This window comes from Chelon labrosus (genome assembly GCF_963514085.1).
Source record: "Chelon labrosus genome assembly, chromosome: 2".
NCBI classification, from domain to species: domain Eukaryota; kingdom Metazoa; phylum Chordata; class Actinopteri; order Mugiliformes; family Mugilidae; genus Chelon; species Chelon labrosus.
In genome coordinates, this window is record NC_140338.1 from 28,382,854 (window position 1) to 28,403,609 (window position 20,756).

The following is a 20,756-nucleotide window of genomic DNA, read 5'->3' on the forward strand; positions in this document are numbered from 1 at the left end:
ACATGTCACTGTGATATTTTGTATGCTATATGAACTTTACATGGCTGACCTGTTAATCTATGGATCTACTCAGCCTGAAAAAAGTCATACCACTATTTTGTTATTGCAGTCACACCCTGGATTAAGAACACCCTCAGTTCACCTATGTCCTCCCAGAAGAACACTTGAAAACATGAACAAAGGAACAAAGGTAGTGCATTGGAGTTTTTTCCTCTGTAAAACCTCCATGTATTGAAAGGGATTCTGGCAGGTCCAAGCGCTTCTTTCATGTCTCCATAGGCCCCGAGGAGCTCTGCTCAACTTTAGGAAAGCCCCACTTTTACACGTGGCTGTCCTGTCCCAAAATGTCCAACTACAGACCCACCTCTGTTTGTTTTTGTCATTGTTAATAACTGAGACGAGCTTCCTATGATCAACAATATTACATTGACCTTGACTCCATTGCCACAGTAGCTTTTATATTGAAGACAATTTCCTGTGTTTATGAATATTCTGGCTGCCTTTCTCTGATTCATTTGCCAGTAACAATGTATAGGAAGGCACATGCAGCTTTTCAGAACTGGTGTGTAATACTCTTAAGTATTCCTCACCGCTTCTGGTTGGTCCCAGAGGGCTTTATAACAGTGCAGCCTGGATACTATCATGTTTGTATCACTCCCGGTTAGTGCTAAACTAAGGCGATTGCTCCCTAGGGTTTACATGACGCTGCTGTGATCAACTGTGCAGCCATGCCAGAGCCTGGTAATCACACATTTGTCATCCAGTTTTGTTCTCTAACATTGTTTACCACATTCCAAATTGTTTTTGGCACAATATTTCGGATCTTTATTACACAAAAGGGAAACCTTCCTGTCTGTGAAGGATTTCCTCTTCTTTTAAATAATGAAAAGGGTTAGGCAAAAATAATCCAGAGCTTGACTCATGTTGATGTTGGGTCTGGTTTTAGATGAGTATGTTGCTTGTTTACAAAGAAAATTTGGCGATAGCAGCAAATGTGTGTGCTCTTGACCATGTTGTTAATGTGTTTGGTATTTGACCTTGACCACTTATAACTAGAACTGCATGGTCTGGTACTTTCAAAGTGGATGGCTTATTTATTCATTGTCTAATATAAAGTGAAAAATATATTTTCCTGTTTACTGGTGACATATTCATGCAGTAGCTTAGCATAACATCAAGACTGAAATTCATTGCAAGAAGCTAGCATCCAGTCCACCCATCAGCACCTCTGAGCTTAAACGACCATGTACATTCATTTAAACAAAAGCACAAATTGTCATGCATACGCCATCATTGATCAAAAATGGAAGAATGTGTGAAAAGAAAAGAAAAATTCTTATTTGTTTTATCCACACTGTTCTGTATCCACTGTTCACCAAAAACACTTGTAGTTCACACCTCTCTGTACATCTAACACAACGGAGTGAGCAGTTGATGTAGATGGCAGCCATGTAAGGCGTACAGGGAGCTGCTGTTGGGGTTAGGTCCCTTGCTCAAGGGCAGTTCTGCCATAGTTGAAGAAGGGATTCGAACTAGTTACCCCTGCAGTCCCATGTCCATGCCTCTGTTATACCACAGTATTCCTAATTCTGTTTGTGCAGGGCTTAAACTAGTAAGATACATTGTTAATAGTTTTAGGTGGTTATACACATGTTTTTGAACAGTAGAATCCAGGCCATTGTTACTAGCCCTATGCTAAGCTAAGCTAATTCTCCTCCGGGCCCAGCTTAGTCCACAGAAGATTAAATGGTATCAACATTTACTTTTTGAAAATTGCAAAGATAACTCTTTTTTCTTTGATAAATTCTAATATTGTTCAGTGATAGATGTGCAGTAAATATAAAAGAAAGCGACTGGATTTGATTGAGTTGCTTAGTTACTTATGACATAGATGAAATCTTGTCCTTGGTAAAGAGTTGCATGCTAGTGGAGCTCAAGTGTAACGGCTGAAAACATGTAATGAATAAAATTTTTTGTGATCTTATCCAAATCTCTTAAATTTGCAATTACAGGACAAATAAAAGAGTCCACGTCATTTGTTTCTTTGGAGCAATGCTTCCGTCGGATTAGATTAACTGCTAATAGGAGACATTAACAGCTGATCAGGCTGGAACCAGCATATTATGAAGCTGCTTAACTACACTGCTGACTTCTCTGGCACTTACTCATTCATTTTGCATCCACACTCAGAACTTTGAAGGGGATGTCAAAAAATAAACAGTATGTGAGATGATCACTAAAGATTATGTTTATTTTTTATGAGAAAGTAACAGAGATAAATACATGAAAGTGTAGATTTGTTATTCCTGCAGGATATACTTAGATTTTCCATAGACTGACAGCTACCGGTTTTTCTGATTTACAGCCTCACAGAGAGTGAACAGCTTTTCTTCTCCGGTGGGTTTCAGGGGTGAAAGCCTGAACGCTTGTACCATAAATCCTGGTGGCCGTGGTGGTCAGCAGAGAGTGTGTTTAACCCTGGATAAGGTATATAATTAGAAACATACCTCCCTGTGTTCGCCTGCAGGAAACAGCACGGGCCTCCATGTGTGTGTGAGACTGTGGGGTAACAAAGAGAGGAAAGCGTACACATGGGGGAAGCATGCGATGTGATCACGGTCTGGTATTTGAGTTCTGCGATCACCTCGTTAGAATGTGCAGGTGGATGGGAGGGCAGGATGGAGAGAGCCTATGAGACGGGGTAATGAGACAAGGGAAGCAAACAGTCATACATTTACTGTATGTTTCAATTAGACATCAATGAACTATGAGGTTATACGTCAGACGAAGGCCTGCAGGTTGACTCACAGTCAATGGGATGTGACTGTTTGCTATGCATTTACGTTTCCTCATGCATGCAGCTGTGGGGCTAGTACTGTCTTTGAATTTAAAACATGTCACTAAAAACTGTGATAATTCAGCATTGCAGCATTTCAAACATCAACATGTTTTAATAGCAAAACAATTATATATAAAAGAAAAGCAGTATTTCAGTGTTCTTGAGTATTTTAGCTCTTTTGTTTTAGCCCATTGTGTCTTTTTTTTTTTTCGTCACGAGGATCTTTTGCTGCAGAGGTCTGCATCAGAGGCCTCCAACATTCACTGATCCCCTGTATATCTTGATCCCCTATGTCTCCAAGAAAATCTAAAACATATGGAGTTGAACCTTAAGCCTTTAGAAACCTTGTATATTAGTGATGGAAATCCTACCAAGTGAAAACAGTTACATTTGATTAAAAGCCACTGAAAACAGGGGATCCAACTGATCCATGATTACACAAAATACTCCCAGCACTTCTTTTAGAGCACTCCTACTGCTAGTTCTAACAAGCTGTACCCACACATGCACAGATAACTTAGATTCAACTGGACTATCCATTACAGCTGGATTTACTGAAGTAACATAAAAATTAAACAATAGCATTTATTTACATGGACCCATAAGGATGTATAAAAGTGTTGTGATTTTAAGACAGTTACACAATATACAGTACATATATAGTAAAAGGATGTATATTTCGCAAAACGTACATACATTGTTCAAAAAGCATTTAAAATGTATGACATCTGATCAGAGATTTGAAATATAATCAGAAATTACAGTTAAATAATTCTAAACTGTTCCACATCTCTTTTTTCAGACAAAGACCTTGTCACAGAGGCAAGTTCCTGAAGTGGCTTCTCTTCTAAATCAGTCATTCTGAAAAGTGAGAAAGAAAGGATTTTTTCTGTTAAATGAAAGAAAAAAAGGACGACTGGTTGGAGAAATGCTCTGTGCGACCCCTCTCAGTTTAGGAAGCCATGTTGTTGGACACGCTTCACACCATCTTCTGTTGCGTCAATTGTCTTTATGAAGCGTCGGGTCCCGCCGCCCTGGCAACGTGGGCCGAGGCCAGACAAAGCACTCACTAGAGGGATGTGTATGAAAACAAAAAGCGTTAGGGATTCTCTGGTTCACTCTATGTTTTTTCCTGTAATAGTAGAGGGGATGTGTTGTGGGGTAACACAGGGTGAGGCTGGGGGAATCTGACAATAGACAATGGGTAATCCGCATCACAACATCCATTGTGCTCTTGAGTGAAATGTCTCCTAGTTTAATTCGGGGAGTCCAAATATTCCCTCCTTTGAGCTGGACCCAGAATTGGTTTTCCTTCTTTTTTTTTTTCAATCTTTATCAACACAGCATTCTTTCACCATGGGAATCCACAACAAAAAATGTTCTATTTCTAGTGTCTAGATATTTGGACAGCTCTGAAGGGACGTTTAAAAACTGATTTCTTTTGAGGAAAAATGGAATATGTGCACATCGCAGAAGCTACGCTGCCCTATTTGGATTTGGCATTCCCAGATGGCACAGCATATACGTATATTCTCTCTCTGTCCTTATATGGTTAATTAAATGCTCTTAATGCATACGAAATGAGAGCTGCATGAAATACATTGCACTGCAAGAACCTCACCCGGTGCCCATCAAAGTTTACAGGTTAATAGGTACACTTTGACACACTGGTGGTGGTAAGTCCCCTCACTGGGCTGAATTTTGTTGTACACTTTCCCTCCCACTGAAGCCGGCGTGCAAAACCTGTTCTCACAACCGAGCCAAAGAGAAAAACCTTATGGGCTACGTTGCACATTTGAATTCTTTGAAAGCAATGCCTCACCCAGTGGGGGGTTCCTGCCTGAAAAGAAGAGAGCGGCTCTAGCTTGGCCTCAGAGACTAATACAGGATGCAGGGAGGAAGACTACTCCGCACCCAACATTATGTCCTCAGTGTTCCCAGTGCCATTCTGGTGTTACATTTGCAAAAGCTGATATGTGCAAACAGCCCGGTTCCTTGTTAGACAGGTGTCAGATGGGCACGAAGGAAAGTGATTTGCTGATTAACCGTGTTTACCTTGGCAGCGCTCGTCAGACTGACAGTCTCCACTTTGGAGCTGAGGGGGATTTCCTTAAGGTCAGTCTCATCAATAATGAACAATGCCACATTACTGGATGAGGGAGGGCTGAGGTGGGGTGCTAGGTACCTTTCGGGTGCTGAGCGATGTAATCTGGTCTGTTATTGTAGCGTTGCCACTTGAGGCTTCAATTACTTACCATGAATGCAGCACAATGAGCGAGAAAGGAAGTCCGTCTTTTGGTGTATATCAATGGTTGGCAGGTTTATAGCTTAATTGTAACGTTATCAGCATCTCCATTGTATAAACTGCCATTTATGAGCTGCATAATACAGTATGGATATACAATGTGAAAGGACTGTTAGTTAGTTAGTCCAGATCCAATAATGTGGCGTTAGCATGCAACAGTTTTAGGCATAAAGCCTCACTGACTGTGTGATACTGATGCTGCATGAAGGATGGTAGTATAGACCAGACAGTTACCAATTCTCCCTGTGTCTGCGTGGGTTCTCTCTGGGTACTCTATCTTCCTCCCACTGTCCAAAGACATGCTAGTTAGGTTAACTGGTGATTCTAAATTGGCCGTAGGTGTGCATGTGAGTGTGAATGGGTGTCTGTCTCTCTGTGTTAGCCCTGCTCTAGACTGGCGACCTGTCCAGGGTGTACCGATGACAGCTGGGATAGGCTCCAGCCCCCCCCAGCAGCCCTTCACAGGATATGCGGTTACAGAAGATAAATTCTTATTCACTTGCTTAGTTTCCTAACAAGGCAAAAGGGCTTTCAGTAGGTCATGCTAATAGCTAGAGTCAAACTAAAACAAATGACCTGATGCACTAAGATTGTTATCATGATTTTAAATGTAACATTACATTTTGGATATTTTCCAGTAGCATTTTGAATTAGTGTCTCCTTTTTTACCATTCTCAACAACAGTAGGTGAGAAAATGTCAGACTGATTCAGCTTGGCATATTAAAACCACTCCTCTCTGGGTTTTCAGTCAACGTTTAGTCTTTAACAGGATAATTCACCGGAATAAATCTAGTTTCATTTTACCGACTTCAGTTTTATCCAGAGTTCAGTTTAAGTGCACGTCCTATTATACTGTGCTTACTGTTAGCCAACTGACATGCGAGATCTGACAAATCCACATCTCCGCCAGAAAATAATTCCTTAAAAGCATGTTCGCTTTCCCAGAACTCGCCGTTAATGACACAGTGCAGCTGATGGCTGAAAGGTCCAAATGAAAAAAAACAAATCCTTCATGTTTCAGTCAATGCCTGGTTATTGTGTTTTTTAAAGACAACAGCTAAACCACATACACATTTTGAATTCCCTTCACAATCAGAAAAGGCTTCTCACTAATGAGTTCGGTACACTTTCATTTTGTAACATCATCCCCTCAACAACAGCAGGGCCTCGAGCAAGAGGAATATCAAGGTGATATAGACCACATTCAGCAATGATTAATGTATGTCTTTAATACCTCTTCATAAAGTCGTGCATGTGATGAATTAAACAAAGACTGGCTATAGCTCATTTAAAGCAGGTGTTTTTTTAAATGGTAAAATGATCAGGTAATTACGCAAACGTGCACAAGTGTCATTCATCAACTTCAAACCAGTAATCCAGTTTTGTGGTCTTATCCGGAAAAGTTTTTGAACATGAATATTTTCATTCCTATCCATACTTTATGTACAACTATGACAACTACAACATGTTTACGTTCTTATTATATGACTTGAATAATCCATATTATCATTATGTTTTAATGTGTTGCCCCTTTATGAGCCAATAAGACCAATAGATATAGTAAATTGAACACATAAAATTGTAGGGAGTTTTAAATGTTGCTCTTCAATGAAAGCATTCCTTACGTGACCAAATCAAGATATTTTCAAGGAATTGGATAAAATCTTGGTGTTTCAGTCCAAACCCGAGGTTCATTTGTTCAGCACAGACTACACCCTGCTTTAACTATCAGCTGGAGCTTGTCGCTTATTATTTCTGCGAAGAAATGACAGCGTTTTCCTGGTATTTCCATCAGCATGATGCACATGAACACACACACAACCTTTGATTTTCTTAGGTTTTCTGCCCCGTGTTATATGTAAGACCTTCTGACAGTTTAACCTGTGCCTGTAAAACTTTTTACAAAAAGCCCTGAGATGACTTGATTGTATTCCAATTCACAAAGTTCAAGTTCATTACTCATGGTGTCCGGCTGCAGGAAGGGTGCCTGATTCTGGCAGCCTTTCTAACAATCATTTGATTTAAGCTAGGAAATCAGTTGTTTGCCAATAGCCACGCTAGCGACATGACTTTAGGGTGAGACTGAAATTTCTACTCGATTGCTTGGCATATATTTGCATAGTAACACTCTAAAGTTAATGTGGTAATGGTAGAGATTAAATGTCAGCAGATTGTTAGCAGTATATTAGCACTGCTGTTCTGCACAGACTCACTGATATCATGGTGTCATTATAGTATTTGTTCACATACTTGCCTATGCATTATGCATGTTGATTCGGAGTCTGTGCTGCCATGCATTGCTTGTCAAATTGGTTAGGTGGCTCAGGCGTCTGGTAACTTGTAATTAAAACACTGTCCCCACCCACCACAGGTCTCCATGCCAACTTATCTTGCAGCAGCAATAACACCTTATGTGGTTAACTTTTGCACTCAGTTTTTACAAACTTTAAAACTTTTTTTCTCCCCCTACACCATACAAACCATTCATGTGTGCTGCATTAGGCATCTTGCAGATGTATCATGTGCAAGCAAACCTGTAGTCAAAGCAAAGCTTAAGCAGTTTTTGTTATTTTGGAATGACACATCTGAATTCTTGTGCAAGGTACATGAGCTGAATGAGTCCATCATTGTATCCTAAAATATCCCTGTCTCATTCCCTACGACTCTGTGGCGCTTGGAGCATCTCCCTCTGGGACCACTGGCTAATAACGGCATACAATCAACAAGTGCATCACTTTTTCTGTCATATTAGGGCATATCAAAAATAGGGGAGAGAGCAACCGAGCGAGAGACAGTTCCTCCTCCAGATTCTCAGGCCTCGGCAGGTCTGTCTCAGTGGCAGAATGGACGGTTCCTGTGTTTGTGCCTGTTCCTGTCTCCCGCTGTCACCCTGAGGCGCGTCGCCATTGTTTCCGCAGCGAGCGCCGGAGGTCAGGGCTGCTCCCTCACTCGCCCAGGCTCATTCTCTCTCAACCTCGCGGCCCGGCCGAGGGAGGGGAGCTGGGGGAGAGCAGGCAAGGCAAGGCTCCAAACAAAGCTGGTCACACCTAAACGAATTAGAGATACAGTCAGAGAACGGGCTGCAGAGCTGGAAGGCTGTTGTTTCTAATAATGCACAAAGTACACACACAAAGCTCCCTTGAACACGCACACGTCCACCTTTTGTTATGGTGCAGGGGGATTCCAGGTTTTCTTGTAAACACTGTGCAGGTAAACAGACTCCCTGTCTGGCACACAGAGATTAGAAGAAGGTGACTATATTGTACTGTGCTACATATTCTCTGCTGAACTCAATGTACTTGAGTTGATTTCATTCACTCAACTCCATACCAGTCTGTTCTCTACTTTTCTGCTGCATTCTATCCTTGCCTTAATTTGAGATCAGCTCCTCTTCTCTTTTGCCATGCTCTTCTTTATGTCTAATCTATCATCCAGGCATTTGGAACAAATTCTATGATCTTTGACAAGATGTCTCATGAATTAACAGTAGTTGGCTGCGCCAATGTGAAAATATGTACACATGGTTATAATTCACAGATGCTATAGTTGCTGATGCCAATGAGACATAAAGATGTTATTTTTTTAATCTAAAATAGACCAGAGTTCAACAGGACCAAGTTTTTTCACTCTCCGTCAAATGTCAGCCGTGCAATCCTTGTAATCTGTACAGATGTTTCTCAGAACTATCTTCTGGTTTCATCATTGTGTATGACGAATATTGAATGTGGTTAGGTAAGTCCAGCACAGATATTTCAATAAATACACATTCCACCGAGCCGCTGTGCCAGCTGATCTGTCGGATTCAGAATGCCATGTTTATACAGTCTTCTCACCTCACAGAGAGCACAAATTGGGGCAATTTACATGTCAAATTACCATGCTATTTGTTCTGGCATACAACTCCTACGTTTTCCTCATCTTCCCAGAATAAATTCAGTGTGGTAATATCATGGGTCATGAGTTACTGTTTTTAAAGAAATCATCCTGATAACAGTGTTAATTGAGCGTTGAGGGCCTGTCATTGCAAAATTCATCTCTGCTCAGCATCAACATGACAGCAGGAACACTGACCCTTTCATATTGTATACGTTAGAAATTACATTTTGCACATTTGTTTATCTAAGGCTCGTACACCGGCCACATGTGTTCCATGTATTGTAGTCTGCTACATGTTGAGACTCACATCTGGGAGCTGCCTAACACAGCTACAGTCTAAAGTGTTGTGTGTGGCCATGGAGCAGGTGTGGCTACTGATAGTTGCTGAGAAAGTGTACACTAATGTATTCAGTACATATTACTTTAGCTCGTGAGATTTACACCCGTTAAAAGCAAATGCTTTGTGTCATAAATAATGGCTCGTTCCACCAAAGAAGAACAAATTCCAATCAGGATATTGGTATTGATCAACTGTGTGATTTACTGCACAACTAATTTATCGTCCTGTAGTGTTGTACAAGAGGTTGTAAAAAATGAGTGAGGATGTAAACTGACATGCTCGGTTCCTCAAATCTTTACACTTACACTATCTCACCAAAAATTGGTGGACTCTTACAGCAAGCAGTGACTTGCTTAAAGCTTGTCCAAACTGTTGAAGAAAGGCTACTGAGCACAAAAACAGGTCAGTATCACACAAAAAATGTCAGTTTTATGTGAAAAACATTGGCGTGATCAAACTAAACTATAAAGAGCACAGATTTCAACCCCAGTGAACAACTCTGGAATGAACTGGAACAGTGACTGCTAGCCAGGCCTTATCGTCCAACATCAGTGTTTTACTAATCTCACTAATGCCTTAGTGGCAAAACTTTAGGTTCAGCCAGGTTCCAAAACTGTGTTGAAAGCCATCCCAGAGAGGTGGAGGGTCCTGTGAGGAGCTATAGATGGATTTTAGTTGTGACAGCAATGAAACATAAAACACGCTTCATGCTCCTGATTAACATGTTCAACATATGTTGCGCAGTAGAATATGGCTCAAACAGCTTCTGTCTTTCAGCAATGGATTACTATCTACTGTTGTTTCAGAAGCGTGAGCAAAGCTGTTTGTTGTGCGTACACATGGTAACATGATAGTAAATTTGGAACATAATGTGCTGTGAAGACGCTCTCCCTCACCAAATGGACACAGTAAATTATTCCTGATCTATTTCTGCCCCTGACATTAGTTATTTTAGAGGCCAGCACACAGCTCATAATGGAACAGCTGAGGTGTTAGCAGACTAAATGTGGTCTGGGTGATTGGATCTCAAATTTGTCCTTGATGGATCTTGGATGTGTTTCACTGGCAATCAATTCTCTCAGGACACATATTTATACCAAGTCTGAACACCTTTTTTTTTTTTTTCAAGTGTCAGTGCTGCAAACAGTTTCCAAGGACAACTCCTCAGATCTATGCAACAAACCGTCTGGGCCATCAGGTTAGTACGTGATGATCACCATTCAGAAATGATATCCACACAGTCTGTTATCCATACATCCTTACATTTTTTTCTAATGCAAACAATGAATGTAAACGCCCATTATCTCCCTCCACATCTCCTTTGTGTCCTATGACCCTGATTTTCTCCTGTGGTGTTATTTGCTCAGCTGGCAGCAGACGCCTGGAGTCCAAGTTGCGTAGTCCCTGCTAGCTTCATATGTCATGGTGATAGACATTTTTTTTGTCTCTGTCTTAGCTGGTTTTATATTTTCTTTCACACCTTCAAGACACATTAGGCTTATTTCCCCTCATTTAACAGATGCATGACAGTCACCCAGTCCCGCCACACAATCAAACATGAAAACACACAAAGCTAAAAGCTTATTTCCAATGTGGCATTTTTTCATGCTAAACACCTCAGGCTAATTCATGGCCCTAGTAAACACTGCAGGAGTTCTATTTTCAATATATGACTATTAGACACGGGTTAAAAAGCATCTGTGTCACATTGTCATCAACTGCAGGTAGCTTAGTTGCAGAAGTCATCGGCTTGGACCGTGAAATCGAACATTTTCCAGCTGAGATCAAGTTCTTAGCTAATGGCTGATGCCATCTGGTCCTGATGAGGAAAGGAAACACACCGTAAGCCTCACATGAAGCCTGTTATTCCACTATTCACAGGCTACGGGTTTGTCCAAACAGAGGCAAAGTGTTAGTAATAGATTCCAGTCGTGATAAAGTGGTTTGTTTTTACTATGACATTAGTAATCTCCTGTTGATCTCAAGGCAGACATGAGCAGCAGTATCTCATTTTTAGAAGTGGTCTTAAGTGGACATTACTGAATATAAGTTTATTATTAGTTTATTATCAGCTTACTGTAGTTAATTACAGTATATTTGATTCTGGTATATTGTGTTAAGATTGTCTTGAACTTATTTGTCTATCACCACAGGCCTTGCAGCACTGTTCTGTCTCTTGACACTGACATTGACCAGGACTTTTTCCTGGGGGCTACACCCAGCAGCACTGAGCCTCAGGGCACCTTACATCAGCTTAATCAGGAAATATCACAAATACAACTCATAAGAAGGTACGTCAAACAAATGATGAATCACTTGCACGGGCACTAATTATAGTTGAAGACAAATATACATTTCTGCAGTGCATGTGTTACGTACTGCGCAGAGAACAAACCAGCTTTAAATCTAGAGAAATTGCGCTCCACTTTAATTTATAACAGCTTGACCGTCTTCTTTTTGAAACCCTTACTGTCCAGAATGGGCTGACAGGGACCTGAACTTGTCTGCTGTTGGTGGAATTGAGATGTTGTTTGAAGAAAGTGGGTTTGCATTAACAGCAGGGTGCAGCACTCCTGAGGGACAGACTGCAGGAACAAAGGCTGCTGTGTAGGCAGACTGTTTTTGTAAACCCGACTTTTAAGATGAGAGAAAGGAATTGATTCAATTGAGCACTTCATACGAAGTCAAAACACCACAAGCAACGTCTTTCTGCCCCACACTGTGCATGTCACCTATGTGGGTCGCTGTAGAGAATGCGATTGTGTATTGAAAAGTAATTTTTCACATTTTGATTGACATAAATTTAGGTTTAGACTTGTCTATAGGCCTCCATCCATTAGGGACTGTATAAGGATAAGTATTTTATATGTCATAATACAGGCTGTCATACAACAAATAGATGTTTTACATGTAACTAACAAAAATTTGCAGAACTTAATATCAAAATACCTTGCAGACTGCATGTCGATGTATTAGCTTTAACTTTACAGTGAATTAAAGTTACAGGTAATAATAAAACCATTGAGAATAAAATTGCTACACACTGCAGAAATTCAATTTTCACTTATTTAGTACATGTTTCAAGCGACTGTGCTCTGTAGCTCTATGGCAACACCAACAAGCAGATGCGAGGGCAGGTAGCTAGCACAGACCCAAAACGTAACCACATTAGGAGCATAGATATAAAAATTCATTTAATGAAATGAATGGACATATGGTAATACAGAATTGTACAAAGATATGAATGACCATGTTTCTACTTTTTCTACATCATATGACAATGATTAAAACTCCGACCGGACATACCTTTGACATTTTAAGTGTTATTATTAAAATATGAACTTGGATGTTTGGTCTAGGGAAACCAGCTGTCTAGGAAGAGTTCTGCTGGGAGTCTGTTGCAAAACTATCACATTATGTCATTGTCAGTGTTTATTCAGAAATTATCCCATAATTATTACTGCTACTACTATTACGTTATTATACAAAGCCACGGAATATGTTTAAACACGACATTTCAAAATAACAAACTCATTTACCATGTCTTGTTAACATGTTAATATGTTTGAATTGGCTTTCTGAACTATTTCAAAGGCTTGTGTTTGGAGTGTATACTTTGGCAACTGAGTGAATAGGTAAACTTAACAGTACCCCTGGTCTTTTTCTGTACTTGTCAGTGGTTTTATTATCATTTTCCCTTTTAATTTTCGCTTTCTTCTTTAATCTTTGTTTTTTAGTTGTCTTTTCAAATCAAATCAAATCAAAATTTATTTATATTGCACTTTTCATGCCTTTTAAAAGCAACACAAAGTGCCTCACAGAGGCTAAAAACAGAACAAAAAATCGAACCCTCCCACCCCCATAAAAACACAGAGACACGAGACAAAAACAACCCCCCCCCCCAACACACACGCACACACACACACACACACACAAACACACACAGACATGTCCCACACACCCCACCCACACACCCACAAGAGACATGGCCGGGCACCAAGACCCGGCGCAAGGAGAAAGCCACCTTTGGGAGCCGACCACACCGAGAGGGCCTCCAGCCCATGACTGTAGGGAGCACCGCCATAGAGACAGCCCCGACCCGGGCAGACAGGAGGCCCCACACCAAGGTGCAGAGCCCTCCAGCCACCAGGGCCAGAGCCGCCCACAGGACAGCACCCCCGTCAGTAGACCAGCCGCAACTCCCAGTGTGGTCGGCCCCCATGAGGAAACACTGGGGCTAAAAACCGAGGACTAAAACGACCGATATGGATAAAATGCTTTTCAGCTCATAAAATTAAAACATGTCGTTATAACGTATAATTAAAATAAAAATAGAAAAGGAAATAATAAAAAGTCTGATAAAAACTACTAAAAACTAAAAATTGCTAAAAACTGAGGGACTAAAACTGTAAAATGGGAAAGAAAGGAACAATATAGATAAAATGCTTTCTGACGTACCATAAAAACATATTAAGAGAATCAATTAAAAGCTTGGTTGAAAAGGTGGGTCTTGAGCCTCTTTTTAAAAACATCAACAGTCTCTGCGGCCCTGAGGTTCTCCGGCAGGCTGTTCCATAATCGGGGACCATAATAACTAAAAGCCGCCTCCCCGTGTGTCTTTTGACTGAAGTTTACCTTAAATCTGTTGGGCAATAGAGTCACAGTTGCCGAAAAAAGTTGTTTCACTAGCTGAAGACAATGCTGATGCTATTACGCAGTTTAAACTTAAGTCCTACTTACCCATCAGTTTAGCATGTGTCTGGACTCCTTTTGCACCACTCCACTTTCAGCGAGTCTCTTGAACATAGAAAGCCTGTTTGTAGTATGCCATGTTTTTCAAACTTGTTAAATCTGTAGGATCAACAGTTGTGAATTACAATGATAGCTAATCAAGACTAATGACTATTTAACACCAGGGTTTCTCTCCCTGCTCAGTCAACAGATAAAATGCGGCGTGAACAGTCATGATCTGTTGACCAAAGTGTCGCCACAGACACCAATCCCTGGGCAGACACCCAACATATGGCTAAATGCCTTGTCATGCTGGCGGTGATATGCTAACCACACACATGCATGTATACAAGTATACCACCCCCCAACTCTACCCATTCACTGGCTGAAGGCATGAATCACTGTGTAATTGGCCTGGGAAGAAGTGATGAACAAAACAAGTATGATAGCTTTGTGTTCTTTGGCCTGAAAGGTCTGGCAGTTTTCCTGATGCTGTGGTTGCTCTCAGGCAACAAATGAACTTTGGTTAAGATTAAGGTCAGATTGTTGGTTTGGTTAAATTGTAGATCTATTGTATTAACTCTGACCACTGTCTTTCCCTGACCATAACCAAGTGCCAAACTACAGCATCGAATATAGGACAAACATACAATAAAATAAAAGTAAACTATTTGTTTTAAACCTGCTGGTCGACTTGGGCCTTCTTGTGTGGAGTTTGAATGTTCTACCTATCTGAACTGGTGTACTCTGCATGTTCTGGCTTCTTCCCAAAGTCCAAATATGTGCATGTTGGGTTAGGTAGAGTGATGATTCTAATTTGGTCTCAGGTGTAAACTGGATCAGGACCGGTTGTCTGTCTCGTGGTGGTAGCAGACCTATCCAGGGCTATCCCGTCTCTCGCCCATTCTCAGCTGGAATAGGCTCCAGCATCCTTGAACCTCTATAGGATAAGGAACGTATAGATGATGGATAGGAGCTGTAGTTTAGTTAACAATGATGCCAACATCTTCTCAGAATAAAATTTTTTAATAAGTCCTCAGATATTATTTGACCTCCTAGTCTCCTTTTATTCAGATTTACATCTCCATAAACTGCCACAACTTAATTCAATTCAATTCAATTTTATTTATATAGCGTCAATAACAATACAAATCGTCTCAAGACGCTTTACAAAAACCCGGCCTGAAACCCCCAGAGCAAGCCTGAAGGCAACGGTGGCAAGGAAAAACTCCCTTTTAACAGGAAGAAACCTCGAGCAGAACCCAGCTCATATGGAGGGACCCATCTGCCTAAGGCCAGCCGGGTACAGACAGAAGAAAGAGAGAAGAGAACAGCAAAGAGAGAAGAGAAGAGAACAGCAAGATAAACATACATCTGTCATAGATACACATATCTGACTAAAGTGTACATGTGGAATCTTATGATACAAACTGATGATGTTACATGACAGTTTGAAAATGTAAGAGGAATCATATGCAGGTTGGAGAATTGTTCATTCAGGTAGGAGTGGATAACTGCAGGATTCCATGAAGACTGGGCAGGCTGATGAGACCACGACAACAGATGTAGTATGGAGCTCTACAGGAAACGCACAACTCCAGGCCAGAGAAAGGCCTTCTCTTGAATTTATCACAGGGCTTCATGTGTGGTGGCGGCAGGCTACTGTTCTGTCTGTCTAGCCCCAGTGTAGGCTTTTGATTAGTGCTATGGATCTACCAGCTGTTTACGAGAGACTATCAGGCCATCTATGAAGGACTACACAAATACTGAAGGGTTTGGGGGGGAACACCGGGAGTCTTTATTTTGGTTTAGTGGCCTCATGTGGCCTTCTGAATTCCCCTTCAGAGCAACCTTACCCCGTCTGTGGACTCCCTCCCCTTGTGTCTATTCAGTATCTGAGATAGGGCTCCATCATTGTTCTGTTTATGTCCCTTGTTCTCTAAAACATGCTGTATTGTTAAAGGCACTTTATAAATATCATGCTTGAGTTTGTGTTCACACACGTAGACACAGAATCATGTGCTGCACAGTAGATCCAAACCATATACATTCACTTAATCCAACTCGACTTCAAATAAATCTACCTGTTTAGAAAGCCAGAGTTTTTAAGAGATGGTTTTTAATTGGTGGTTTGGTGTATGTTTTTCACATGCTGTACGGGTCACTGTAGCTAGGTGTTGGCTGTCACTGTTGTTGTAGCACATAAAGAAAATAAATTGTCAGTTTTATTGCAGTATACAACATTTTGATGTATATCCTTGATCTGCTGTGGAGGCAGCACTAAGAAGAAGGACACCTCGCGGCTGGACAAAGTGATACATAAGGTGGGCTCTGTGGTAGGGGCAGAGCTGAGTCCCTGACATCAATGGCAGAGGAAAGGACCTTGAACAAACTCCGGTCCATTATGAAAAATGTCCACCACCCTCTGCATGACACAGGCAGAGAAGCTTGTTCAGTGACAGGCTGCTGTCTCTGTCCTGCTCCACGGACAGGTTGAGGAGGTCGTTGGTCCCTCAGGCCATTGTTGTACAACGCCTCCCTGTTAGGAACCGACTGGACTGTGGGACATCCATACACCTTTTCCTCATCAGTGGTAAGAAATTATTTTGTTCTTCAGCAGTTGCCAGATGGAGATATATATTGGGTTCAAACTGTACATGTCCCTGAAGTATAAAATATCTACATGTCTAAAAAAGAAAAAAGATAAAAACAAGGAAACAAAATAAACAAAACCCAAAACAGTTTGGCCACCATCTCTCGTGCCCCCTCTAAACGCCCATCAAAATCTCTCACCAGCTTTTTCCCAGTGGACGCTGATATTTAGCAGGGGAATACTGTGTTGATTTGAGGCCGCAGTGGGGATACTGAGAGATCGGCATGCGTTCGTCCATGTTCACATCTATTCTAAGTCTCCTCACGACTTCCCGGGGGAGGATTTTGAAGGGAAAAGCAAAACTATGCCACCCAAGGTAGTTCCACAACCTCTGACCTATGTGACCTCCCTCTCTCGCTGTTAAATTGTGTGACCTGCCTCCCCACAGGAGGGAGTAACAGCTCAGTTCATTTTCACCGTAGCGTTTTATTGCAATCCCAACCACTCGCTTACAAGTTATTTTTCTAAAACGTTGCAATTTAGTAAAAACAACACTCTATGTATTTGTGTAGCAGCATGTGAGTGAGTGTCTCTGTATCCAGTATTCATTTGTGAGTAGTAAGCTAATGTTTCTCATGAGAAGGCGTATTTACATGCCATGAATCCAGTTTGTCCAACAGAGCCTGTGGTCAGTGTATTTCATTTGTTGTCATCTTAATGTCCATAACATAAAGCTGTCAAGTCATCAGTCATGAGAAATTTTCTCATGACTGATGACTGAGGGGGAAAAGCTCTGTTCTTATTTATAGCTAACATTACTTGCCTTGTAAGGAGGTGCCGCTGTATTGTTGCAACAAATCCATAAGTCAACATTGCTGCCAGGAAATATTTAAGTTTTAACCCCCTGTGAATGTAGCCAGTAGCCTGAGGTTCCTCTGGTAAGCTTGGAAAGCAGCTAAACAAGAGGCTGAGTTGAGGCAACAGCAGCAGGCGCTTACCACAGCTTCTGTTACTTTCAGTGTTTGCCATGGCGTGAGTTTAGAGGAATATATTTTTGTTAAGGAGTGGATTCAGGATTGGCATGTCTGGAGACCTGTTTACATGATTACAGTATATAAATCATGAGCCCTTTATGATCTGATTAGACACCTTGCTATTTAGTCTTTGGCAGTTTTCTTACGCTGGTGATGGACCACTTTCCAGCCACTTCTGAATCATGCCTGACGTTAAGTTGTCAATTTTATGCATCACTTCATGTGTGTCATTATTGGCTGGTGCAAAAGGGCCTGTGTCAATATGACAGCATCTTCTGTGTGCATATTAATCAGTATGACTGCATTGTTTCAGGGATATGCCATGCTGAAAGTATGTGAAAGTTTTACTCAGATCATTTTGCCTCTGTGACTTTCATATAAGTGAAGAAAAAGAAAGTTAATATGTTAAATTGCTGTCAGATTTTAGCCCTTTAGTGATTTGTAATATTAATGATGGGAGTTGATGGTGGTTTTGTTCACTGCAACATCACTAACAACCTAGCAACTTTCTTGCCTTCACCATAATTTTCTTAAATACAAGCACATCTGGATGTTACAACAAACAGCGCATACTGGCTACTGACCAGCTGTGCTGTCATCGATGGAGGTTAAGAGTATTGTTGATGAGGGAACGAAGGAGTGTCAGTATGTTTTCCACCCACATTTTCCAGCCAGTCTGGGGATTTGAACTTGTGGCCTTAGAGTTAACCAGCCTGCATCTCTGAACTTGATGCTACTGCTTCCCTGTTTGGGAAGCAGCAAACTCTGTATACCCACAGAGCTGTAATACCACGTAAATTCTCTCAGTCACCATGCATTAATATTTGCATACTTTTGGTTCAAGTTCACATAGAAATAAGTTGTCAAAATATCTCTGAAATCTTGGCAAACACACTGTGTGACCTCGCCTTTCATTTTAGCCATGAGAATTTCTGCAGAGTATCTAAAAGGAGAATCACTAAATAAAGCAGATGATCTAGGTATTTAGTAAAATTAAGAGTTTTTTTGATTAAATGAAAGTTACCAACTTACTGTCATGCTTGATGCCAATGAGTACTGTCCAGTGAGAAACATGCTGTTCTCACTTAGAGACTATTTATACGGAGCACAGAGGAATCACCTGAAGTTCCATATTAGCAATACCAATGAGCTTGTGTTGAACTGCCAGAGGACCAGGAGGCCCTCCTGTCATAGTTATCAAGTAGGGAAAATAAGAGAGAGCGTAGATTCCTAACATCTGTGTTAAATTATGGACTTGAGAGTTATTGCCAAAAATGACCTTAGACCACCAAATTCGAATCATTTCATCTTTGTGTGAACATTTGAGCCAAATTTAAGGAAATTCCCTGTAGACATTCCTGAGATATTGTTTTCATGATAATGGGATGGACAAACGGACGACCTAAAAACACGATGCCTTCATCCATGGCTGATGTAAAAAACAGCCTATAACTCTGTACACCGAATTTGTTGAACTCTGATTTGACGTGATTAAATAACTGGTATATTTCTGCTGCCTGCAATTGATCTCCAGTGGGATTTTAGCAATATGTGTTTACATCTGGTCACTTCCTCTAGTGTGACCCGCTCAGGAGTCCATGTATTGTATTTAACATCACACCTACACAATGAGGCCATGGGAGACACAAACTTATGAAACACATATCAGGAATTGACTTTGCCCTTTCCCAAGTAAAGCAAGTTCACAATCTGGGCTCCATACTGGGTATGAGAAAAACTTAACCTCTCGAGGGTCAGCCAGCAAAGTCCAGCCCAATATAATCTGATGGCTTACTCCAATAACCACACTGAAAATAAAATGCTGGGTGTCTTCGACTTCAGGGCCAAACCCTTAGAAACTGTGCAGAAGAAATCGGGCTTGTCACTGCCTTGATCAGATTGCTTTATTTATTTATTTTTTTTATTATCATTCAATTCACTTAGTTATAAACCTAATCTAACGTGAGACAAAGTTTGACCTTTGCAAAATGTTCAGACATAATTTCCTAAGGATTCTTTTTGGAGGGAAATATTATCTGAGGTTGTTTTTAGTCTTGTGCAATGTTTGTTTCTGCTGATTAGTCTATATTATGAGACACATTTTTCAAAATACAGCAAAAAATATATCTGTCATTCTTCTGAAAACAAGTTTATATTCTTTGGTAAGGCAGACATGGTTATGTTTGCTCTTCAGCATATACGTGATGGAGAGCTTCCTGAAGCACCAAAGAGAAAATTCACACTATCGTTTCTGTCGTCAGAAAGTGTTACAAATGTGTCAGAAACACCCAGCAGAACTCAGTAATACACTGAGAATAATGGTAAACAATGAGGAGAGATGAGAGAGCAGTTGCATTAACTTACTGTGTGATTTGAGGGCCCTAGAGCGAATCATGATGTGCTACAGAAAAATGTTGGCAGATCTGCTTGAACTCTGCTCTCACTGGTTCATCAGACTTCAGAGGGAACGTCGCCTCTTCAAAAGATCCTCTGGTGTTACACTGTAAAAAGTGCCTCACATATTCAGACTTTAATCCTAAAATCAAATAGTGTTATACTGATAAAGTGATTTTATCTGGAAAATACAGTGATAAGAAACTGCTGAAGGAGAGCTCTTGAAACATAATTAAATATAGTTTATTTACATCAGTAGTGTTTTCATTCATGTAAGAGATATACAACTTCAAAACTGAAAGGATAGTAGGACTTATTTTTTACAAGTACGTAAGTAGCCATACTGAAACTTAAAATACTCAATTACAATAGGTGAGCTTTGACAAATCATGTAATTAAATTAGTATGTAGTTGGCCTGTTTAACCTGTGACAGTGAATTGTATTTTATCCTACAATTAAATTTGTAAATATTACACCACTGAAACTACAACTGCATCGTTCTTCTTATTATTATTTCTTTTAACCTAGGTCAAATACAGGACACGAGCACAATGCTCTGCCCCCTAGTGGCAAGTCCGAACACATATATGAACAGAGAAAGCAAATGTAAGCAGCAAACGAGTGCCGTAGCTTCCATAAAAA